We start from the raw sequence: 27,385 nt of genomic DNA, 5'->3' as shown, positions 1-27,385 counted from the left end.
ATAAAGGAATGACAAAGGTAAGAACTCCAAACCTACTTGTCATCATTGTGGAAAGAAAGGACATACAAATAATGTTTGCAAGAGCAAGAATGCTAGTTAGAATGTCAAGCTTAGGAATTTGACACATTGTTACAAGTGCAACAAACAAGGTCATCAAACACATGAATGTAGAACCAGAACCATGCATGCACCAAGATTTGAAGGACACTACTACAATTGTCAAAAGTTTGGACACAAAGCCTTTGAATGTAGATCCAAGACCACATGGTCATCAAACAAGGGAACAATCCAAGAAAATTCCTATAATTGGAACTACAATACAAGAAATAGCTGTTACTACTATCAAGAGTATGGACACATCCTTGAGAATTGCATAAGAACACATTTCGGTGGAAGCTACAATAGATGGTTAAACCAAACTACATGCTTTAGTTGTTTGAAGACTGGTCATATTAGCAAGCACTGCCCAAAAAGGACAAAGGCACCTAACTCAGAGTCAAACAAGGGAAAAGAAAAAGTAGATGTCGAACACATTAGAGGAGAGATGAATAATACATGGAAGAAGAAAGATGGATTCAACACATCAAATGAAGGGCTCACTTCACCTAAAGGGTCAAGTGGTCATGCTTCATCAAACTAAGCAAAAGAAGTTATGAGGGATTGATATTGAAATGCTATATCATACATCAATTCCTAGAATAAGTTAGTACTGAAAATGATAGATCAACATGAATAAAGATGCAAGGTTAAATCTTCAAAGTTTTCACATTGTTGCCAAGTAAGGAAAGTTGCCTTCAAATTCTGAGTAAAATCCTAGTGTATGCCGAGTTGTCTGCCAAAGTCAGTTGAAGCTGAATGTGTAGCTATTGCCAAGTAAAAGGAAATTCTTATTGTAGCCAAGTAAGGGAAACTCTAGTGGATTCTGAGTGTTGGAAAATCAAAGGAAACCAAGTGAAATTGCATAAGGAGTCGAGTGGACAGCTGTATATGCACTAAGCATTAAATGTATGTATTGAAGGGTATAAGGTCAATTTTTCAATCATTTCTCATCATTGTGAACATAGAGCAAGAGCAAGAAGAGCACAAAAGTGATTGGAAACTAGTGATTGAAGCATTTGCACAAGTTTCCAATAGAAATCAAGCATCATTTCGTCGATCTAAGGTATTTCTCAAGTGTCGAGCTATGCAGTTACACAATTTTTACATCTTGAAACCCTAGTTTGCAGAAATGGCCTCTAGCTCTAGGAGGAACCCTTTGAGGTTTAGTTGGTTAGTAAGGAATTTAAACAACCAATTCATAGGCCAATTCCTAAATTTGCATACAAGAATGACCCTGCTGGTGCACTATCCATAGTTCCACCAAAAGTTGTAATGGTGCAAGATGTTAGAAAATGCTATAATTGTAAAGTTGGAGCAATTGGTGATATGGAGATTTGGCAAGCCTATGAAAAACTATGTGAGAATGAGGTATTGAAGGAGGAATTTTAGATTGTTGAAAGGAAGGGCTTAACTCGTGCCCTAGATTTCCCTGTAGTTTTCAAGGCATAGTGGATAAGAATAGTTTTGAGCAGGATTCACGATGGATGCCTATGGTTGGAAGGTGGACCTATTAAGCTGTCAAAGAGAATCATACATAGGGTAGCAAGATACCCAACCCTAGAACAACCAAAGACCCTAAGGAGTGATTCAAAAGAAGCCATTGAGAAGAACACTAGGGAAAAGTGGAACAAAAGGGGCATGCCAATCAACACAATTAGAGATCCACTTGTAGAATTTACTATTAGGGTTATATCTCACAAATTCTACCAGTTAAGCCGACTGAATAGTGTACCATGAATTGTAGTTGATGTGGGATACAAACTTGTCAAGAAGGATCATACATATGATCTAGCAAAATTACAATTGTAGCAAATCATGGAGAAATTGGGAGCATTAAGGAGATCCAAGAGTGCTCAGTGTAATTTTGGATCAATTTTGATATGCATATTTTTCTATGTTCATAATAAATTTCCCTCTTTTGGAAAGTTAAGTTGGAAGACCAATAGGTCTATAGCAGTACAAGCGAATGAGTACATAGAGCAGATGGGAGCTAATTTTGAAACCCTAATGACAAGCTATTTTGAGGACTTTAAGAAGTCCATGAAGCAAAGACTAAGGATTCCAATCTCCCTAGTGGATCAACATATCAATGACATTTATTTCTTAGTTGATAAAGACTACACTTATATCCAAGCAGCAGTACCTAGAGTGAGATGGCTAAGGCCATTAGGATATGAGATTAACATTGATGAGGCATTAGCAACAATCATAGCATTGCGTGTAGATGAGATTGATAAAAGTGCAAAACCTTTTGGCACTTTTGATGTTGTAAAGTCTAAAGTGGAAATAGAATTGAAAACTGCTTCAACTTTAAAGAAAAAGGAAAAATTGGTCAAGAAACTTAAGGCCACATTTGTTGAAGGGACAACAGAAGGAGAAGAAGAAGATAGAGAAGAAGAAAAAGAAGAAGAACAAGGCCAAGAGCCACTTGCCTTGATAGAAGGCATGAGAGAAGATGAAGAGGAAGAAGGTGTCGAGGAGGAACAAGCCAAGGAAGCACCTAACAAACTAGAGCCTAAGAAAAGAAAGGTAAACACAAAGCCAACAATAAAGTCAAAGAAACAGAAGGTGGCTCATCCAAGCCCTGCAAAGCCCACTACAAGAGAAAACACAAGGGCTACCACTCAAAAGGCCAAGGAGAAGGCCAAAGAAAAGAAAAAGGCAACTGAGCAACAAGATCCATAAAAGAATAGAATAAGAAGGAAATATGTTGCTCAACTTGACTCAGATGAAGAGAGAATAAAGTTATAAGATACAAGCCAATTTAGAGTGGTAAGTCATGCATTAAGATCTAATTTAGAAGACATTTGTGAGAATGTTAAAGATAATGTTGACTTAAATGGCTTGAAGAATATTTTATTCAGTAAGTTAAGTAAGAATGAGTAAAACATGGTTGAAGAAATAGAAGGCTGCTCAGGCAAGCCCTGCAAAGCCCACTACAAGAGAAAGCACAAGGGCTACCACTCAAAAGGCCAAGGAGTAGGACAAAGAAAAAAAGAAAGCAAATAAGCAACAAGATCCATAAAAGAAAAGACCAAGAAGAAAATATGTTGCTCAACCTGACTCAGATGAAGAGAGAATAGAGTCAAAAGATACAAGCCAATTTAGAGTGGTAAGTCATGCATTAAGATCTGATTTAGAAAACATTTGTGACAATGTTAAAGATACTGTTGACATAAATGGCTTGATGAATATTGAATTTAGTAAGTTAAGTAAGAATGAGTAGAACATGGTTGAAGAATTAGTTTATACCATGATGGCCAAGTTCAAAACTACCCCACTTGAACTTGACAATTCAATGCCCAAAGATTTGTATTCTATTGTTGAAAATAAATGGCATTATTGCCTAAATATAGAAAAGGAAATAAGAGAGTCTAAATTGGCCCGAGTAATACCTGAACTCACAAAAGGGAAAATAACCAAGGCCAATAAGAAGCATGGGAGCAAATTTGCACCCAAATATAGAGCCTTCAACATTCTTCAAAATAAGATTGAAGATGTTGTCAAGAAGTCCACTCAAATGTGGAAATTGATTTATGGCCTAACAATTGTCAAAGAAGGAGAGGAAGATCCCTTTGAGGGAAGAAACAATGGAGAAGAGGATGAAAATGATAAGGGAGGTCAAGGTGAGAAAGAAAAGGCAGATGATATAGTGGAGGAGGAAACTCAAAAAGATGATATGGAAACTACTAAAGAGCAGCAAACATATTAGAGTTGAAAGACACACAATTTCCACCTCCAAGTCCTCCACATGACACCTCTACACCTATAGACACAATAAAAGTGAAGGATGTTCTTGACAATTCTAGTTAGAACACCAATCCATTGACTGTAGAGGACCTTAAGAAGATCCTTGACCAATCAACTCTACAAGCTCAATTATGTAGTAACCTAGTATTGGTCAGTGTAGACGAGTTGTAGAAAGTAGTAGTTGACTTGACTAGGGATAAGATGGCAACACAAGAAACATCTTCTACCATCCCTATAGCTACAAGTGGAAAACCTAAAGAGCAAGCTTCACAAGATACATCAGCTAAGGCTGATTCCATAATTAAAATTGCTACAACTGTCAAGAAGTCAACAAAGGAACAAATAGGACAAATGGATACTTCTGTTCCTACTGCACAAGTACAAGGTACACCTCCACAAATAATTGTTATTGATAAAGATAGATCATAGGAGGAGAAGGGGACCCTAAAGGAAAAGGAGCAAGAAGTAATTCAAACTTTGGTTAATCTACCAACCACCGGGACTCCTACAAGAATGCCTCAAAAGCTGAGCACTGAAGCAATACCACTTCAAATTTCAGCACCAGGCTCTAGCTCTACAAAGGTTGCAAGGGTCCTTCACTATGGAGACCTTACATTAGATGAAGAAATAGTCATTCCAAAGTATGACTATGCAACCATGAAAATTGATCAAATCAATGAAGTGTAAGAGGCACTAGAGAGGAAGAAGAAGTAGGAGATACTCAGAAATGAGTATAAGCAAAAGCAAGCACTAATTGAGATCAAAGAAATATTTTTAAATGCATTTAGCTTGCAGGCACCTGATGAAACAAAGTCAATATTGGAACAACTATACAAAATTATTGAGTAGGTGACTAATGAAGACTAGGAGACAAATGTAAAACTCATGGAATGGTCAGAAAAGAAGTTTCAAGCAAAGGTGAACAAAAGAATATCTAGTGAGATAGCACTTTCATAGGTAGAACTGGCTAAGAAAATAGATAAAGTGAAGGAAGTACTTGAGAATATCTTCTCATTGTACTCAAATTGTGTGATCCTTCCATTTTCACATAGGAAACTAGCCAGAGAATAATGAGCTTGGAAAGGAACTTGAAGATATCTATCATGCAACTACCAAAAGATCTGGCTCAAAGTGAGAAGCATTTTCATACAACGCTTCACACACAGAAAGAACTAGCTATACTAACAGCTGATGAGGCTAATACAAGAGCCAAATTAGTTCAAATTCAATCTGCCCTAACCCCTCACATGGAGATTTTATAGAAAGAACTAGCCTACACAGAAAATGTGATAAAGAAAGATCCAAATCTTTCAACATTAGATGGCTTAGTTCACCTTGTAGTAGAGACAACTATCCAAATCAAATCTCTAGAAGTTGCAATACAAAACTGGGATGTTGCTCTGAGAATTTTAATGGAAGTGAACAAAACCATCTTGGAAAAATATTTAGTTAGTGTATAGACCCTTTGATATAAGTGTCAAAAAGGGGGAGAAATTAAAACAAAGGGGGAGAAATTATAAAGAAATTGTAAAGGCAGAAGGAGACTTAATCTGCAAGGGATAAATGTGAAAGGGGGAATCAAAACAAAATAGAGAAAAAGAGTAGACAAAGAGGGGGAGTGAACAACAAAAGCAAAGAAACAAAGTACACCAAATAAAGAGTATTAGATAAAGAGTATTGGATAAAGCACATCAGAATGAATCAACATGAAAAAAATCCTCTATGAGAAGTTTTGGTAAAGAAAATGGTACATCAACTCAAGGGGAGATATAAAATTTTGAGGTATATAGTCCTTCCCAAAATTTTGAACAGTTTTAAAGTTTTGTATATATGTTGAAAAAAATGTATATTATACTCAAGGAGATTAGTTTCATCATGCATAATTAAGTGTTTTTGACACTCATGTCAAAGGGGGAGATTGTTGATCTCAAATTGGTTTTGACAATTGAGTGTCAACACACTTAAGAAATTTTATAAGTTGATGTTGAGTATAATATAGATGCCGAGTAAGCAATATGTGCCGAGCCAAAAATTCAACAAGTGCCGAGTCATTCAGATGTTGAGAAAACAGACAGTGCCAAGAAAGTTTCAAGTGTCGAGTGAACAATAGATGCCAAGCAAGTTCAAGTGCCAAGCCAGACATAATTTTAGTATGTGTCAAGCATCAATAATCAGTAAGTGCCGAGCAATACAGAATCAACATAAGAGTTTGTGCCTTCAAAAACTTAGATGTAAACTATTTTTGAGCTGACATATGAATAGATCTTGAAGCTTAGAGATAAGATCAAATCTATTTGTATTCCCTATGAAATCAACATGCAACCAATGAGAAAAATGGAGGGATTTGAGTAGGAAAGTTGGATGAATCTCAATCGTAGATTCATACCTAACCCTAAGTCACGAAATCTTTTTAAAGGAGGCAAAGCCCCATAATTCATAGGTAGACAGAGAGTGAGAAAGAGAATACATGCAAGGAGATAATGCTAGCAAAAATTTGAAGGAAGTGAAAGGGGCAAATTGATCAAGTTGAAGGTGACTTAGAAGAAGGATAGAATTACAGAATTGGTTAGTAGAATAAAGGATAAAGGATACAACATTTTTCATATTAGATCAGTGAGGATCAGAATGGATAGAACAAGGATCTAAAATCAACAATATCAGATTGTGAGTTTATTATATCAAAAATTCTATTGTACTTTTTGGCAATTGTTACAGTAGAATGAAATCCTATGGACTTAGGTTAGTTTAACAACCGTTGTATAAAGCTTTTAATAGGGTGACATTCCAAGTGAATGTTCTAAAGTCCTTTAGCTAGGCACACTTCTAATAGGGTGTTAAAATCCTTTAATAGGGTAGGATCTAACAATCCTTGTAAGCCTTTAATAGGGTAGGCCTTTCATAGGGTAGATCATGAGAATGGTCAAAATATGTAACCTTAACAAGTGAATTTTATTACTGTAGTAGTGAAGAATTGTGGGTGTCATCCCCACCCTAGTTTTACCTTATCATTGGAGGGTTTCTAGGTAATCATATTTGGTGTCAAATGTTTATGTGGATGCATTTTCTTTACATGTTATTTCTATATGTTTATGCATGCAATGTTTTAAAGCTAAAAGTTTTGTTGGTTAAAGTCTAGTACTTCTAATTCACGCCTCCTGCTAGAAGTATACTTCCCACTTGTAAATCCCAACAACACTATGTTAGGAGATTTAACAAAATATTGTTAAGTCCACCCGGTTAAAGGATTTGATTGATGCACCTATTAGGATAAATTAGTGGCTGATCTCTGATCTGTAACTTTGATTTTCTGAATGAGATTCCTTGAATTACAATGATCACCTAACTATGATAGACAAGTCTCTGCTATACCATATAGCCTTCTTCAATTCACACTCATCTACTTCTTACTTCTTCCCATACATATTTCTTGATTACCACTTGGATATGATACAATACATTACATATATACAATCCACTTAATTACTTTCTAGAGTTGGCTACAATACCAAATTCATCATAATTCACAAAGTTGACCCATTGCTATAACTTGGGTTTTGAAGACAAACTTAGTGATTTTATGACACTCGACAAACACTGTCAACACTTGACATACTCTAGCACTCAGTTGAAGTTGAAGCTTGGTCTATACTGATCACTTTGAGTAGCTAGAACTCAGTTAGCTTTGTATGACTCGGTGAACACTAAGAAACTCAATAGATACTGAATCACTCAGTTGACACTAAATGACTTGGTCAACACTGGATTCTCTTTGTTAACACTATGAGCTTGATAGACACTGTAGAAATTGGTTAATACTATAGAGCTCAGTTAACACTAAGATCTTCATCACTTCTACTAGAAATCTCGGTAGACTCTACTATGCTTGGACAATACTCTAAACTGTCTCAAATTCTTGGTAGATACTATGAAGCTCGACATGAACTATAATCTGACCATTTATCTCGGTAGCATCTGAAACACTTGGTTAACACTTGTAAATGAATGATAAACTTGGTAGCAACTGTAGAGCTTGGTAGAGCTAAAGCCAAATGACTAAGTGTTTAAGTCACTGATAGACAAATTGACTTTAATGTTAACAATCTCCCCCTTTGGCATTAGTGAAAAAAGCACTTATCACACCCAATCAAAATCTAAATTCTCAAAAACTTTCCTTATCAACAATCTAGATTTTCAACTCAGTTTAGACTGTTGTCTACTACTGTAGCTCGATAACCTCTTACTCTATTTTTACTAATTTTTCAAAATTGCTTTTGTAACCATATTTTCTGCTATCTATACATGTATCTTCATATTACTACTCCCCCACACATATTTCTAGAGTATGATAATATTTTCCTATACAAATAATGTTCTCTCCCTTTATCAATAATATTCTCCCCTTTTTGACATAAATGCCAAAGGTGTAAAATATTTACAAGTTAATACCAAAATGTGACAAGAAATCACTATGTACCTTCAAAATGATGTCATGGTCTTGTCCCAATTCTATGGAAATACCTTAGATGCATGCAAGGCTATATGTACCTCTACCAAAAGTTCCATCATATGGTTAGCTATGGAGAAGTTATTGTCATGGATCAGTGCCTTTGCATGTGCAATGTGCTTTTGTAGTGCATCCATGTTTGGAAGAATCATGCCTTGAATTCTTGCAAGTGTAGCTCTAATTCTAGCTTCTCCCCTCAATATTTTTGATTGGAGATATGTTAGGTACCTAATCTTTGTGAAATGTGTAGAACTACAACTAGGATCAAGTGGCAATTTATGTGCACTTGCCTTCATATCTTCATCTATCTTAGATAGTTTATCCTTAATCTCTTTAGTAGAGATAGATGTGTCATTTTACAAATAAAGAAATAACATTACTTACATATGTTTCTAGTGTAGCAAGAATAGTAGATAGTTCTACTTGTTCAATAGCTATCTTCTATGCTACCTACTCCAAAACTTTGTTCTCAAATTTTCTTTCTGCCTGCTGCAAAAGTTTTTCTTGTCCATTTGGTTTTTTGTTTTATTTGTGGAAAATTTCAACCAATTGATCTAAAATAGGTTGTTTCTCATCAACCTCAATGCTCAGAGCATCAAAAAATTCTCTTGATATCTTCAAGTACTTGATTTTTCTTTTTCTTTTCCTCTCTAAACTTTTGTTGCCTTGCTCTCTTCTTTCAAAGTTCTCCAAGGGCATCCATCTCTTTAGGAGTAAGGTTAGAGGTATCCTAATTTGGAAAAAAATGTCCTCATCCAGATCAATTTCTTCCTCTTTACCCTTATCTATAGTAGAAGGTACAATTTCCTTTCCTTTGTTCAAAACTTCAGTGCTTGGTTGATACTGAGTCTCAACTATCATTGCACTAGCCATGGTGGAAACAATAGTGGAAATAGTAGAAATAACACTAACACTTGGAATACCTTTCTATTGCTTGGTCAAGTTTGTTGCTGGAATGATCTGAGCCTACTGCTTGGAAGAAGAAGTGTTAGAGACTTCACTCATTGAAGTACTTGAAAAATTTGCTCTAGAGATTGGTTGTGTGCTAGGTAATCCAATTTTAACCTCAACCAACTCAGCGAAATCCTTCTCTAAGCTAGATTTCACTAAGGCTTCAGTTGGAGAATGAGGAAGGGAAGTCATAATTTCTGCTTCTATCTTTTCTACATCAGTTTCCTCAATACTTTGAATTTTTGGAAGACTTGCTCGTGTAATTTCTTGTTCTTCTTCCTCATCAACATCATCAATATCTACATTTTCTATTTCCTCATCTTCATTATATTTTTCCACATCTTCTTTTTCGCCATCCTTATCATCTATTTGCACAACATGGTCACTAGGCTTGTGTAACCCATAGATGTTTTTCCATGCAATAGTATTGGATTTCACCACATATTTAATGTCCTTATATAGGATTAGTAGTGTATTGAATTTTGGAGTAAGCTTCTTCTCATTTTTCTTTAATGATTCCCTCATTTCCTTTACTGATAGATTAGGCATAAGTTGCCTCAAGCTTTGTTCTCTGATGTCCTTAGCAACATTGAGTGCATTCTTCCAAACTAGTGTAACTCCTTTGAGAATTGCATCAAGAACTTGTTCTTTTAGCTCATCAGGAGAGTACTTCAATTTTTCCATTTATGCCACTAGGGCATCTTCAATCTATTTCTTGTCTACTGCACTCTTGGTGTCATACTTGAGCGTTTTGAAGGATTCCATGCCTCCTCCTTCTTTTATTCTTTTCAGCCTCTCTTCAAAGGTAGGGGTAGTATTTTGAAATATTATGTATTCAACTTCATCCTCTTCATCACCCAACTTTAGTTTCCTCTTAGATTTGGTGGATCTCCTTGTGAACACATCAAGGGAAGACTTTACAGGGTTATAACCTTCCCTTTCTTCTTGGGATGCTCCTCTTCCTTAGGTTTTTCTTCGTCTACATTCTCCTCTTCATCTTCATCTTCATCCATGTCATCTCCCTTACATTTAGTAAGCATGAGGGTAGAGCTTGATGACTTGGTGTTCTTCATGATTTTCTCTATCCTCTTTCTTCCTCTGTTTACTGCCTAGGGCAACTTGATCTCAAGTTCAATCTTGGCCTTTGCCTCCTCATATGTTCCAAAGTATGTAGCCTTGGGATCCATAGGCTGATTTAAGAGAGACTCAATAATGTCTTTGGTGTCATCAATGTTCACCTCATAACTCAAAGGTTTTACCCATGCCACTCTTGGCCTAACTGTTTGGATGTAAACTTTATCATAGTCTACTAGAAAATAGATATCCTACTCATAGTCTTCTACTAGCTTCTTAGGAATCCTATATCTACTCTACATCTTCTCTTTGAATGTTTCAAAGTAGGCATCCATTATACTTTCAAAATTTTCTCCCATTTCAACTATGAATTCATTTATTTGATATAAAATAGGTATGTCTTTCCTCCATGCCACAATTCCTTTATAAGGGAAAAAAAATTGAACATAGAAGAATAAATAGGTTAAAAGAGAACCAAACTTACATGGATTGGTCTTAAAGACTTAGACACTCTCCATGTTTTTGCCCAATTGACTCAATACTAGCTCGACAAGGTCAAAAGATTAATGGTTTTTCACCACCTTTAGCACTAGGTCAATTGCTTCACAGGGAACATTGTTATGTTTTCCCAAGCTATATATCTTGTGAGCAATCACTTGTATCCCATACTTGATTTCCATTTATATCACATCATTAAGCTTCATTCCTTTGCCATCCCACTCGACAAGAATTCTCTTCGCTAGTTCAACCTGACTTAGGGTTTTTGCAGTCTTAGCTTTATTCAACATATAGAGAACCCAATAATCCTTTGTATCATCTTCTTTGTGATCTAGATAGGGTGATCCAACCACAAATGCATTTCATGAACTCTGCTTAGGATATATTTGATCCATTTCCCTTGGACATATCATGACATATGGATAATGTTTGTTAAACCCTCCATCTCTAAATGCATATGCTTGGGTTTTAAAACACCATCCACACAAAGTTCACTGAATGCCTGGTTCATTTCTAGGGTTCCAAGCTCTTGAATTGAACAATGATAAAATGACCTAATATCATGTATAAGAAGTACCTTCAAAGGGATTTGAGACTATGCTTTGACTAGGTCAAGTGCCTTTGCAATTGCTGGCATCATTTTAAATTTAGGAGCCTTGCAATCCACTCCAAGAATCAACATCTCCGAACCCTTCTTCACTTTGTTCCTTAAAGATGCTATTCGCTTGGTTAATTCTTGAACATGAAAAATAATCTTCACCAATTATTTCTTCAAATCACTTAGGGGCTTTGAAATCACTCTTCACTATTAGCTTTGAAAATTCATGGTGAAATGATTCAATGAATTTGCTCCTTTAAACCAAAATTTGTCTTTACAATTTCCATTAATGCTTCATACAAATGTTCGCTTGGTGACAGGTTGTCCTCCACTTGATTAGGTCTTTATTACTCAGAAGGAACCTTTAATTGGGTAGGAACTTCAACATGACACGAACCTCAAACTCGATAGGGTTACCATCACTCAGTCTAAAATTGGTACTTGGTAGAGTTACCAACTCAACATCTACATCCATAACTAGGTAAAGATATGCAACTCGATAAGGTCTTGAACTTCCATCATCACTCAATGATCCTTGTGCATCTTAAATGTTGATATGGATCTTTCTACTTGCTAGCTAGAATTGATGTTAGATGACTTCTTTTGAATTATAGTTCCAATGATCTCTATAGGGAACTAAGTCGAAGTGATTGTGCCACCCAACTCATTGACATGGGTGTCAACAACTTCAGGACTTTGGCTTGTATTCTCTGAAGATTTCTACACCCATTTCTGCCTCATTTATTTTTTGATATTGTCATCTTTGGCTTTCTTTTCATCTTCAACTCTTCCTTGGTTCATGCAGTTCTTGGCAAGATGTCCAAGTTCTATACATACAAAACATCTCTTTGCAGTGTCTCTCTTTCTTATGTGATGTTTTACACAATTTTCTCCATTGTGTCCAAACTCACCACAGTAGTGACATCTACACCATGTATTTTAATCCAATCCAAATATTGCTTTCACAATTTGCTCTACTGAGTTCCACTTCTTGGTTTTGCACTCTGAAGATTTGTGTCCTAGTTTGTTGCAATTGTGACACTTTCCTTCAAACTTAGGTTTCTCTATGCATTCACTTACTCTATGCCCATGCTTATTGCAATTGTAACACTTTCTATTGAATTTTTCTTTACCATTGCTCCGACACTTATTTGATGTATGACCTCCTATCTTACCAAAATGATTGCAAGTAGATATTTTGTTCTTTTGAACTCCTTGCTGAGATGATTCAACTTAATCTATATATCCTAATCTAGCTTTACCTTTGTGTCTATATTGGCTTTTCTCATTCAATTGATTCATGCTTTCCTAAGTTTTCATCTTTCTCTCATTGGTTTGCTTTTCCATGCTGAGATCATTCTTCAATCTTTCATTTTATCTCCTCAAGTTGATAAGCTCTTGATTTGCATCATTGAGTTGATCAATTAGATTTGTTTTCTAAAGAGATAGTTGATTAATTTCTTTTTTATTTTCTTCTATTTCTTCATTGGCTTTGTCCTTTTGTTCCATGACTTCACACATTCTAACTGATTAGATCTTGTTCTCTTTTCAAAAATTTGACTTCTTCTTAAAGATTGAGGTTCCTCTCAAATAGGTCTTTGATTTCTACATTAGCTTCATCTAAATTACTTTCATGGCATAAATCTTCAATTATTTCTTCAATGTAGAGCTTGTCATCCATTTGTGTTGCAAGATCTTTCCTTCCTTGCAAGGATTGAGAGAGTTGTGCCTTTACTTTCTTCAGTTGTCCAATAGTCAATTCCATATTTGACTTTTCATTCTCAAAAGCCTTTTCTAGTCTATATACCTCCATTGCCTCTAATTTTTTCTGAAGCTATTAAACTTCTGATGTGAGAACCAAACACTCTGATACCAATTGTTGGAAATATAAGGTAGGCTAGGTTATTGAGAGGGGAGGGGTGAATCAGGAACCAATAAAACTTTAAACTTACTTCACCAAATAATTCTTCATATATTATTTTGATCTAATTGCATGCATGAAAGAATGAAAGCAATAACATTCATAACACTTTGGCATAAGATATGGTGACTTAGAAACCTTCCAAATAGAAAGTCAAACTAGGGTGGGGATGATACCCACAAGCTTTAGTATTGCAGTATAAAGTCAACCTGTTAAGGCTTACAATTGACCACTTCTGGTGATCTTCCCTGTTAGGAGCAATAAGGACTATTAGGTCCACCTTGTTAACGGATTTACAAACATACAATGAAGTATGCACTTTGTTAGGAGATTTAGTAAAATACTACTAAGTCCACCTGGTTAAAGGATTTGACTGATGCACATGTTAGGATGAATTAGTAGTTGATCTTTGATTTGCAACTTTGATTTTTTGAATGAGATTCCTTGAATTACAATGATCACCTGACTGTGATAGATAAGTCTTTTCTATACCATATACTTCTTGTAGCCTTCTTTAATTCACACTCATCTACTTCTTACTTCTTCACATAAATATTTCTTGATTACCACTTGGATATGATAAAATACATTGCATATATACCAATCCACTTAATTACTTTCTAGAGTTTGCTACAATACCAAATTCATCATAATTCACAAAGTTGATCCATTTCTATAACTTGGGTTTTAAAGACAAACTCAGTGATGTTTTGACACTTGACAACCACTATCGACACTCGGCATACTTTGGCATTCAGTTGAAGTTGAAGCTCGGTCCATACTGATCACTTCATGTAGCTAGAACTCAGTCAACTTTGTATGTCTTGATGAACAGTAAGAAACTCGATAGATACTGAATCACTCAGTTGACACTATATGACTTGGTCAATACTGGATTCTCTTTGTTAACACTGTAAGCTCAATAGACACTGTAAAACTTGGTTAACACTACAAAGCTCGATTAATGCTAAGATCTTCATCACTTCTACTATAAAGCTTGGTAGACACTACTATTCTTAGGAAATACTATAAACTATCTTCGATGCTCAGTAGATACTATGAATCTCTACATGAACTGCAATCTAACTATTTAGCTCTGTAGCATCTGGAACACTTGGTTAACACTGCTAGATGAATGACAAGCTTGGTAGAAACTGTAGAGCTCAGTAGCAATGAAACCAACTAACTAAGTGTTAAGTCACTAATAGAGAAATTGACCTTAATGTCAACAAAACTATGAATTGATGAAGCTACAAGTTAGCACATGGAGATACAATCAAAGGTAAAAGAAGAAAGAGGGAGAGATTATTCAAAGATCAATTAGTATAAGTTGTTGGTGCACAAAATTATTGGTTGAATTCTTATGAGCTTGCCTACTTGATGCTGTGAAACTCAACACAATTTTGGTCAATGAAGAAGATTGAATCTTTACTTGTTCAACCTCCACAATTTAGGCTCTATAGGACCTAGGTGGTTGTACCTTAACTTGTAATGGAATAAAGATTATGATTTCAAAATTAACAATACTCTTTTCTTAAGGAGAAATTTATTGTAGTAGTAAATGCTTGTAACTAAGAAAGGGGTGATTTTAAATGTATTGTGTGAATTTGTAATGCAAGGCATGAAAGTGGGAGAACATCGATTGTTTAGTTTCCACAAAGTCGTCCTCTAGTTCCAAATTGCCATTATGACTAGGGCCTTCCAAATTGGAAAAGAGAGTCAATTTTGATAATTACTGAATGAATCTTGTATTTTGGAGATGGATGCACCACCATCAACTAATAATTAGACAAGTTGAGAGTGATCCACAAACCCTAGATAATTGAATTTAACTTCGTAATGAAGACCAATTATTCAAAAAAACACAAGAATATAAGTTTTGTTGTCAAAGGCTTGCCTCAAGTGTACTTGAAAAATAGTATTAATCAAATGAAGACTCAAATGCAGTAAAATCAATGACCAATTCCCTATCTTTTGGAGAAGAACAAAATATATTTTATTAATTTAGAGAAAGGAGTACAACTAGGTAGTAACAAGTTGTAGTATCTACCCCCCTATACATGCCTATATCTACAAAAATTTCTCTTCCAAGTATATATATATATATATATATATATATATATATATATATATATATATATATATATATATATATATATTAATATAAATAAATAAAATAAATAAATAAATAAATAAATAAATAAATAAAACTCCCTTTATAAGACCTTGGTACACTTTCTCATAGAACACAAAAGAGTACAAAAAGATTCAAGCCTTTTCATCTTAACTAACTTAAAAAAAACTGTAACTTGTTAAAAATCAATTACATTAAAAAAGAGAGCACAAGAGAATCATAATTCTCACATCATGTCGAGAACTTCTTCCACACAGACACCAACTTCTTTGTTGGGAACTACCAATATGTTCAAAGCTTCTCCTATTTCTTCCTCAATGAGAATTTTATGATAGTCACTTTGGTATCGGGCATATGTTGTATGTAAATCCTATACGATTGTGTACATGTTTTTAATGATGTCGAATTGGTTTTCCTAAGTCATTGTCAATCCAAGATGTAATATTGGGTGTGGTACTTCATTCTTATCATGTGATTGCATTGCCAGCCTCATATCTTCTAACCTACAAAACAAACATAGAAAATGCTGCATGAGAATATTTTCAAAGAAGAATCAACCCACCAAATGTCCTTATAATCATGAGAGGAATAGAGAGCATTAAATGACCATATTATCCTTAAATCTTTAACACGAGCCAACATCAAATTGAGAGAAGCTAGATGAATAGAAAAAATCCTTGACATAACCTTCCTATCAGTCAATTAATGAAATTAACGCTTCTTCATAATTTTTGGAACTACAGACTATCAGAGAACCATCAGTGTCGAAGTCACAAAATTGATCATCAAGGATATCACCTTTCCAAAGTTGCGAAATCAGAACACAACTTTGAACCTAATTATGATTTCATGAAATCATAATCCAACACTAAACTTAGTCCCAATTTTTTGAAATTAGAAGCCAAAGGTATTCAATGCTCCATAATCACGAAATTGGAATACCACAAAATGTCTCTCTCTAAAATTATGAAATATACTGTAAACACTTAAATTTTAATGTTCCACTAGTGGCTCTTCTGGAGACACATATTCCTACGGGGTATGATGAGAATCCAACTATCTCAGGGACAAAAAGCACAAAAAGAAAAACATAAAAAATTAGTCCTATTAATAAATAATAGATGCATAATCTTTTAAGAGAAAAAAGGTTTAAGGTATTTCCCATGAACATGAAATTCTAATATGTGTCCATCTGTCTCTTGAAGAAGGAAAGAATGTTCTCGAGCTTTGTCAAATATAATATAAGGTCCTAGCTATAGAGGATCACATTTACCATGCTTCTCTTTGTCTTGGTCTTTAACATTCCATTTTAACACCCAATCTCCCACATTAAAGATTCTTTCTGTGGTTTTTTTGTAATGCAAGTATTTCACACCATTTTTCCTTTCGATGTTGTGTTCCAATGTTTTTATTCTCCTCTCATCCAATTCTACAAGAGCATTGATTCTTTCATCCATGAAGTCAATATCCTCAAGTTTATTAGTTATGATAAATCTATATAGTGGAAGTAAATTATTTTAGGGATCCTTTCTTCTTGCCCATAGACAAGTTCAAAAGGTGAGAATCCAATTGTCCTTTTTTCTTGTTATTCTATCTGCCCATAAAGCCCAATGTAATTTTGAATCCCAAACTCTCTTATTATTATCCAACATCCTTTTTATGATTTTAAGAATTCTTTTATTACTTGAATCAACTTGACCATTTCCCTATGTATGGTCAGGGTATGAATATGACACAGTTATTCCATACTTTTGGCAAAAGTTTGTGAATTCTTCTTGTCTAAAACACATCAAATTATCAAAAATAAGTTTTTTAGGAAAACCAAATCTTGTCAGTATGTTATTCATCAAAAAATCTGTAATAACAATACTGGTAGATTGCCTAGTTGGGATAGCCTCAACCCATTTGGTGAAATAATCCATAGCAACCAGAATCCAACTAAATCCATTACTTGACTTATTGGTGATTTCAGCTATAAAGTCTATTCCCCACATCTGAAAAGGTTCACATGATTGTAATTTCTAAGGGTAAAAGGTCCATCGTACTTCAATTTACTTGAGAACCTTTGACATGCTTCATATTTTCTCACATAATTGCAATAGTCCTTGAAGAGATGAGGCCAATAATACCCTACTCTTAATATTTTGTTTGCAGTAGTCTAGGCACATAAATGTCCTCCACAAATTCCTTCATGTAATTATTTTAGAATGGTGGCCACTTGGTGAGTATCAAGACAAAAATGTAGTATGCCATTTCTATTTTTCCAACACAAGTCCCCTTTAATAAGAACATATTTTGTTGCATGCAATTTAACTATCCTTTTTTTTTACTCCAATTGTCTTAGATTTTCATAGTTCTCAAATAGTAAACAACATCTATATACCAAGGGAAATTCTCTATATTCACTATGGTATGCGTTTCTTCCATCTAATTAATTTGTGATGCCTCAAGATTAGCCTCTGCAATGAGTTTCACCAATCCTTGACCTTGGACTAGTTTGGTTATCTAAATGTCAATGTCAAATTCTTGGATCTAGTTAATCCATCTGCATCTTATTCCAGTACTTTTAGTCTATCTAAATATGTCCTTGACTACTGCATTGGGAACATAAGATGTAATACTAGCACCTACCAAATATGGGTGGAAGGACTTCACCACTTTAACCAAAGCATAGGCTTGTTTCTCATTTATATCACAATTCAATTTAGTGCTTTGTAGGATTTATCTAAAGAAAGAGATGGGTTGTTCATGCCCCTCCTCATTCTTCTGAAGCATAACAACATCAATTGTATGATAAGATGCAAAAGAAAAAACCTGAAAGGGTTTATTGAAATCTAGGGCTATAACCACAGGTGCTTCTTTTATATCCTTTTTTATATTTACAAAGGCTTGCAAAGCCTCATCATTCCATATTAGGTCAGCTCCTTTTTAAAGCATTTTTTACATAGGCTTGATGATTTTAGAAAAATTAGATACAAATCTTCTAACAAAGTTGATCTGACCAAAGAATGATTGAATTGCCTTAACTGTCTTTGGAATTTTTATATTATCAATGGATTTCACTCTATCATGATTTATAAACTCCTTCCTTAGAGACTATATGACCCAATTATTTTCCTTCTATTACCCCAAAATGACATTTCTTTGGATTGAGAGATATTCTATATTCAAGAGCTATTTTAAAGATTTTCTCTAGGTGATTACAATGGTCTTTTGGCTTCTTTAAATAAGTTAGATCATCTTGATAAATAGCCAAAATGTGATCAACTATATCATCAGATGCAATGTCCATATCCCTTTGGAAGGTTGCTCCTACATTAGTTAGGCTGAAGGGTATCTTGACATACACATATTTCCCCCATGGAGTAGTAAATGTCATTTTATATTTCCCAGTCTCTTTAATTTTTACCTGATTATAACCAAAAAAAAAATCCATCATGGATAGTAATTCATTTCCTATAACCTTTTGTAATAGAGCCTCCATATTTGGGAATGCATAATTATCTTTTGATGAAGATATAATTAAGTTCCTAAAGTCAACACATAACCTTATATAACCATTGTTTTTTCTGACTGGAACCAAGTTAGAGACCCAAGTAGAGTATCTGATTAGTTTTATTAAGCCAACATCCCTCATTTTAACTATTTTTTCTTTCATTTTAGGTGCTAAGATAATATTTATTGGATGTTACTTTTTCTTGAATGATTTTGCATCTGGTTTTAAAAGGATTTCATGTTGAAAGAGATCTTCTTTGTATGCTTTAAGATCATCATATGACCATGCAAAAACATGCTTGTCTTTCCTTAATAAATAAATTAAATATGATATGATTTTCTTAGGTAGCTTTTTACCAATAAACTCCTATCTTGGTGAACATTCATCTGCCAAATTAATTTTCTCAACTTGTTCTTCCATTATGGTAGGGGTATGTGTCTTAAGCGTTTCATGTTCATTGAAGAATTTTCTGATGAGACTAAACCTTTAGGTATTTTATTGGGCTTAAGATGAACTATCTCTTCACTCAAAATGGTATATTTTCCATCATGATTCTCCACCAATTCATTCCAATCAATCTCAACAACTTGAGAATTCTCTTGACATGTTAAAAATTTGAACAAGTCTCTGTCGTCTTCAAAAACCATCTAGTTATAAATATCGTCTGGTGTAGAGATGGAACGTTCTTCATTTCCACTAAACTATATCTTGTAATGGTGTGTCAACTTGTTTCACAACTATGTTAGCCATCAGGCCAATGAGAGAATTAGCATTCCTATCTATATAAGTGATTGAAAATGCATCAAAATATTCAATCAAATCCCATATATAATTCCTATATTTTTTAATCTAGAACACTTGGTCACAAATTTGTTTCTTATTTGATATACAATAAGTTCAAAATCAACGAATACTGATAGTAACCTAATTTTATGATGTTTGGCAATGTTAATTCCTATAATTAAAGCTTCACATTCAACAACATTAATGGTGCATTCAAAATTAAGCATGAATGTATACTTGAAAGTTTTACCTGAAGGGAATGTCAAAATTATTCCAACACCATTTCCCTCCTTACTACATGCTCCATCAAAATGTAGATTCCATGGTCCTTCACTTTCTTCCTACATAAGAATAGTAGAATTCCTTGCACTTTGGCTAGGTTTGATAACATTTATTTGAAAACTGTCTATATCCATTTGATAAAAAATATTTTTTATGTTAGGATAAATTTTTTTGATGATATATTCAAACCTAGGTTCTTTATTAATTCTTATGTTTATACCATTTATGGGGATTGTTGCATAGGAAAAATCTAATTATATATTCCCTCCAACCAGATTTGACCACTATCTTGAGAGTAGCATACCATAGGAGGTTGGGACATCAACCATAGTTATATATGTGTTATATGAAACATCAAGACAAGAGGGGAACCTTAAGTCAACATTTTTAACAACCCCAGTGATAGGGACAAACCTATTAGCCATCACACAACACTTTCCATGAGGTATATCTACTTTTAATCCTAATTCATTCATAACCTCAACAGGCATAAAATTCATAGTAGCTCTTGAATCTATCATACAATTCCTAACTAACTTATTATTTATAAGAATAGTCAAATAAAAGGGGTCAACTTGAGGAATAGTTTCATTGACATTAGTCCCTAGATAAATGATAGGTGGGATTCCCTCAATATGTTTCTTCTCATGAATCTTGTTAGTCTCTGATATAATATTCAAAACTCCTTTACCAAATTCAAGAATTCTCATAATTTCTAAAAATGGAACATAAACTTTCAAATTGAGATAAAGCATTTGAAATGAAAGAATTACTCACCTGTTGCTTACCTGATGCCTTTTGATCCGTATTTGATCCTTCTTGGGAGATGTTTTGAGGAGGCTTATCTATTGCAATCCCTTTTCATAGAGAAGGTTTTCCATCTCTTTTAGGGTCTAGATTAATTGTCCTGTTCCTCAATCTGTAATTGATTCTAGTTTGTTCAACTACAACAATTGAGAGAGATTTTCTCTCTTCAATTGTGGTAATTCTTTTGATTGGTCCTTCTTTATCTGATAGGACTTGTTGATCCATGTGTCTATTTATTCTTTTATTAATATCAGACATATCTTCATATTCTAAGAAGTATTCACCCCAAAAGGGTTCTTCATATAATGTATTTATTTGCGGTTCATATCAAGAATGAGGGTCACTTTAAAAAACATTCTTAGTAACAAAGCATTATTTTGGAGAATGTGGCATTCTACATGCTTCACACCATGGGCCATTTTCAACATAATATTAGCTCTCTTGAGAGGATCAAGAGTATCAATGTTCTTGATACGTTTACCATCTTTCCATGATGTAGTGTAAGGCATAGCCTGCATTCTATATCTTTCTAGATTGTTATATGGTATGTTATTTTCATTCCTTCATTCTTACCCTTCACATGAAAATCCTTGATCATCTCTAATATCTTGTCTATCTTATATTCCTCTTTATTTTTCTTAGGGGCCTTGGGATCAAACAACCTAGGATCTTCTCTTTTTCCAATCCTACTCACAACTCTTCTATCATTTTAAATTTTCATAGCTACTTTAAAGGATTCTTGCAGGGTGTCAGGTCTGTATGACTATTGAGTAGTCATTTTGCATGATGCTTAATGGCATAAATACTTTTGAATATCTCTCTTATAAAGCTGATCAATGACCAACTCCAAGGTTCCAAATGGTTATTTTTCAGCTTGTTGGGTAACTCAATTGAAGATAAATATGTATGTTCACAAGGAGGCCTTTTTCAACATAATATTAACTCTCTTGAGAGAATCAAGAGTATCAGTGTTCTTGATAGGTTTACCATCTTTCCATGATGTAGTGTAAGGAATAACCTGCATTCTATATTCTTTCTGGCTTGTTATATGGTATGTTATCTTCCTTCATTCTTCTCCTTCACATGCAAATCCTTAATCATCCCTAATATCTTATCTATCTTATCTTCCTCTTTATTTTTCTTAGGGGCCTTGGGATCAAACAACCTAGAATATTCTCTTTTTCCATTCCTACCCACATCTCTTCTATCATTTTAAATTTTCATAGCTACTTTAAAGGCTTCTTGTAAGGTGTTAGGTGTTAGAAATAGGGAATACTAGATTGGGGGGGGGGGGGGGGGGTGAATCAATATTCTACAAACTTTTGTTGCCAACTGGATATTGTTAATTACTTTGAACCATTCATAAGAAAGTAAACAAGGAGTGCTAAGTAGTAATAATAACCATGCATAAAGAGAACTCATAAGACCATATTTTGTTAACTAGGGAAACCCTGGCCAAGGGAAAACCATGGTGGGGATGATACCTACTAGATAATTTATTGATATATATGTTCCTTTTTAGAGAATGGACCTTGTTAGGAGTCAATGAGAAAATTTAGTATAGAGAGTCCCTATTAGTAGACTTTGAATCCCTGTTAGGAGATTCCAACCCTATTAGGAGTTATAGTAAAATGGATGCAAGAAGAGCTCACTGCCCAAACATGCACTTCCAATTACAAGAAGAGCTCACTACCCAAACAAGTAATTCAAGTATATAGATGTTGTATATTCTTTCTTGATTGATCTCTGACTTTATCTTTATCTCAGATCATGAAATTAGGTTCTCAAAAACTTTGCATATATCACTTCACAAAAAGTTCGCATATCACTTATCACAATACCATTGCACACTACTTCTCACAAGATATTCTTTGTATAAATATCATGCCTTTTCAAAAATTTTGACTAGGTTGGCTAAGACCACAATATAATTTTCCAATGTAGAGTAAATATCTAGGATGTCAGCCCTAATTGGTCAAGTAATTATTTTGTAAACAAAATATTTCCTTTCCTTTAATTTCGCTTCTGTTTCACTTGGTAAATCGTGAATATCTCTTTTCTGTATTGTCTATACTAATGTATGAGGTTATAAAAATCATCACCAACATGTATATTGTCTCCATCTAAATTTTCTAGTCATAATATGATGTCAGAAACATTTTACATATAAAATAATGTACTATTGTAAACCAATTTCATACTTAGACAATTTTCTGAGTACCAAAAACTAAGTATCTTTAATACCAAGGTTTTCTGCAAGTAAGTACATAATATGTTTCCATTAATGAAAACAATTACATCACTACATATATAGCCAATTGTCAACAATCTCCCCCTTTGGCATTGATGGCAAAAAAGTAAGGAAAATTGGCTAAGTGACAAAAACTTAACACAAACTTACAACACATATACTATTACATTACAAATGCTCAAGTAATAATTTTCTCCCCCTTTGGATATGATTTATAAATACATAACTTACTACACAATTTTCTTCTACAACTTCTCCCCCTTTGACATCAATGACAAAGGTTAGAAAATCCAGAAACTGCCAAAAAAACATTGTCTATGTGCTGTCAAAACACTTGCTACCTTAAGCTGTTAAAATATTCATACAATCATCAAAATTTGCCTTCAAACTATTCATATCTTTCTCCCATGTGTCCTTTTCTTCTTTGAAAGTAGTTAGCATTAAACATAAGGCATATGATGCAATCTCAGCTGCATTAAGGTCAGAGTAGGTGAAGTTAGCATAAGTGTCTTTTGCTTTGACACATTTTTCCAACTGTCTTTCCATGACTAATATCTTTAGAGTAATAAACTCTCTGAATTTTGATAGTCTTCTCAAAATTAGTTCTTTTTCAAGTTCTAGTTTCCTAATGTTTGTGTGAAAATTGACAACTTGTCCTTCCAATTCATCAATTTTGCAAGAGGGTTGCTGTAACTGACTAGTTAGAGCTTCTAGTTCACTTAGTTTCCCTTGAATCTTTCTATCCACATCTTTGATCAACTTATGAGATAAAGTACAATTTATGTATAGTACCTTGCAAACTTGTTGACATCTTTGAAGTTCCTTGATACAAGTATCAAGACTCAGCAAATTATTCTAAATATTTTGACAAATGGTGCTAAAAAGATTAGCATCATGTGAAATTTGAGCCTTAGAATCAACAACATTCAAAAAATTTGTAAATTCATCATCAAAAGATTTTACAACTACTTCAACTCTCTATCCGAGGTCTACTTCAGTGTGTTTGGCTAAGAGGGTGTTGTGCAATCTATCAGTCACCTCCATTATTGCTCTTTTTAGAATTTTGACCTTTTTGTTCTTCTCAAATAATTTTGTTAAGGATGAGATCAGTTAGATTGATCATCATCATCACCTATAAGGTTAGCAAGAGATATAAGAGAGGATGAGCTAGATGCTTTCACTTCATCTTCCTTTAGTTTCTTCTCTACTGCCTTCTTTGACTTTCTCTCTTATTCTTCCTTCTCTTCTCTTTCTTTTCTTTTTCTTCTTCTTTCCTCTTATTATCTTTCTTCTTCTTCTTTTACTCTTTAATTAGTTTCATCTTGGCTTCTTCAATCTTCTTCTTTTCCTTTTCAAGCTGCCTTTTCTCTTCTTCAATCAGTTTCAATTGATCCTAAATATCTTCGGAAAGGGGCTCAGGCTGATTGAATGGATCTTCATCAATGTTAACAATAACATCTGTCTGATCAATTTGCATAGTATCACCACTTACTAATACTTTCAAATTTTTCTCTACAATTGAAGGTTCTTCCTTTAACTCATTCATCATTTCATTGATGGCTGCTATAGTTTCACTTCTAATAACATTCTTTTCTCCTCCCATGAATAAAAATGGCCTCATCTTACTTCACAAGTAAGGTGCTAGTTTCTCCATTAGTTTCTTGATTTCATCTTCATCATCTATCTTGCACATAGTTCTTAGCACTAATTTTTGAAGTTTCATGTATTCTTCATGAACTAGTGACTTCTTAGTTACAAGTTTATCATAGACCTTCTGATTCACCATGCCTTTAATACTCTCAAGTTTCAAGTTATTGAGAATCATATATCTCACAGTAGAGATATCAATCTGTTCTTTCTCCATATCATTGTAAAAATCATAAAACTTATTCATTTGTACAAAGTTCCCTTAATTAACAATAGCTATGTTAATCTTCTCTATCTTTGGTTTCTAGGGTTGCCTTGTTTTACCTACCAGCTACTTGGAAACAATGACTTTCTCTGGCTATTTGTCTTCTTGTTCATCTTGTTCCTCTTCATTACTAGATTCTTCAATTGTCAACAATGTCTTTTTCCTCTTTTTTGGTCTAGTAGCTTGCTACTTGACTCTTTTAGACTTGTGATTCTCTACTGACCTTTTAGACTTCCTCTTAGGCTCACTTGGTTGCTCAGCTAATACAACAACATATGGTATGCTCTATTCTAAAAGAGTTTCTACAATAGATACATTGGATGCTTGGCCTACTGATAGAGTGTCACATACATTACACCTTGTTCACCAGTTTGTTTTAGTCTAGAGATAGTTTGTCTGACTACTTGAGATTCTTTTTCTAACATACCAACCTCAAATAATGCTTTCTTCATTATAGATACAATCTTCTTATGAGATGCCTTTTCTAATGATGCCTAGTAGGCTGATTGGGTTATCTCCTCATACGTGTTTCAAATCTATATGATGCTTGATCTATATTAGATTTCAACATTAAATCAATATAATTGATAGCTATATCATCACTCAATTCATAACCTAGGGGCTTAAGAAATGTTTCTTGAGGTTCTACTACTCCAATATAGGTTAGTTCAGTATCCACCATAAAACATATATCATTCTTGAATCTATCAAGAATTGCAGGGGCAATTCTAAATCTCTATTTCATTTCATTCTGAAATGTCCTCATAATCAAATTTTTGATGTCCAAGATTTTCTCTATTGGATGCCTTCTACACACATCTGTTATCTTGTCCATAGTGCATCTTTCACTACTCATAATATCAATAACTGATAAAAATGGAAATCTCTTAAGTACATGAAATAAAATATGATTAATTAGAGGCTGGGATTTGAATACACCATTCCTAGTTCTCTTAATCTTCTCTAGATTCTCAAGAAGTTATATTCTTAGAATCTCACTTAGATTCACTTGTTCTTTCTCAACACATATCTTATAAGCTATATAAATGAATCCTGTTGACAATTCATCATTCTTAAAACTCGCACATATAGAATATGCAATGATTCTTGCTCAATAATCTTATATCATGTTGTCTGATTGTGCTGATCACCATTGCTTTACCATTGTAAACTGCCTTAGTATAAATTTCAACCTTTTTATTAACTAATTTATCACCAATAGGTACACAACCTTATTTTCTAAGGCCAGTGACTTCATGAATAAGGTCGGCAGAGATGTTGACTACATTGCCTCCACCCAAATCTTCCTATTATGATTTCTACTTAATATGATCTATGTCCATTCTTTTCTATCAAGTTCATGGTAAAAATGATATCTGACTAAGTCTAAGTCTTTCAGATGCTCATATCTAGGCTTAGTAGTCATATCATGATTGAAAACAATTTCCATATCCTTATTCATAAACTCACTTCAAATAGTTTCAAACTTACTACACAGATAGCTTCCTACATCTTCCAATAAAACTACATTGTTTGAAGTATTTGATAAGGTTGAATTAGGATTTTTCTCTTGGATTTTCATAAGAACAACCTTTAATTTGGGTCTTTTGACATTTTCAACATTCAAAACAACTGACATATCCATGATTACATCGAATAAAAATTTATCGAAGAATTATGTGTGGAGAATGATAAAATACCTTTTTCTAAGTAGGGTTTTGCACGAAATCACTTTTGCCAATTTTTTTTTGGGTGCTCTAAGCTTTTGAGATGATCACAATGTAGAAATAATCAAGTTTGTACTCCTTTTATTCATCTGGAACTTGCATTAATTGTGTACTTTGCTAAATAAAAAAAGTTATTTATTTTTCTTTGAAATCGAATATCCACTCAAAGATCAATTGTCCAATCTTTGAATGCTATCTGAGGTTCATCATAGCTTCCTTTCATCATGAGAATGCTCCACAAAACTTTGCTCCATGATTTTTTTTATAGAAACATAGATTTCATCTTCTGTCATAGAGTAAACTTTCTCTGTTATAACAGCGACACTTATTTCCTTTGTAACTTAATTTAATAAGCTCCAAATTTCAAGCAAGCTTAACTACAATTTAAACTCATTAAGATACATATTTTCTCAACCTTGTTACTCATAGCTCAATCTCTAAATAAAGTTTCCAATTCTGGTGCTGTGAACAAGCTTAATTCAACTTGGTTGAATCAAACTTGATTACGACTTCAATTTTCCTATCTCAGACTCATCTAAATTTTCTTCTAAAATATACAATCCCTCTAAAAATGCCTCATTATGTTCTTCTCAAAGTT

The sequence above is a fragment of the Cupressus sempervirens genome, chromosome 5 (genome assembly GCF_028749045.1).
Source record: "Cupressus sempervirens isolate cs-2001-9-10 chromosome 5, ASM2874904v1, whole genome shotgun sequence".
NCBI lineage: Eukaryota > Viridiplantae > Streptophyta > Pinopsida > Cupressales > Cupressaceae > Cupressus > Cupressus sempervirens.
The sequence above is the reverse complement of the archived record's forward strand: the minus strand, read 5'-3'. Positions refer to the sequence as shown.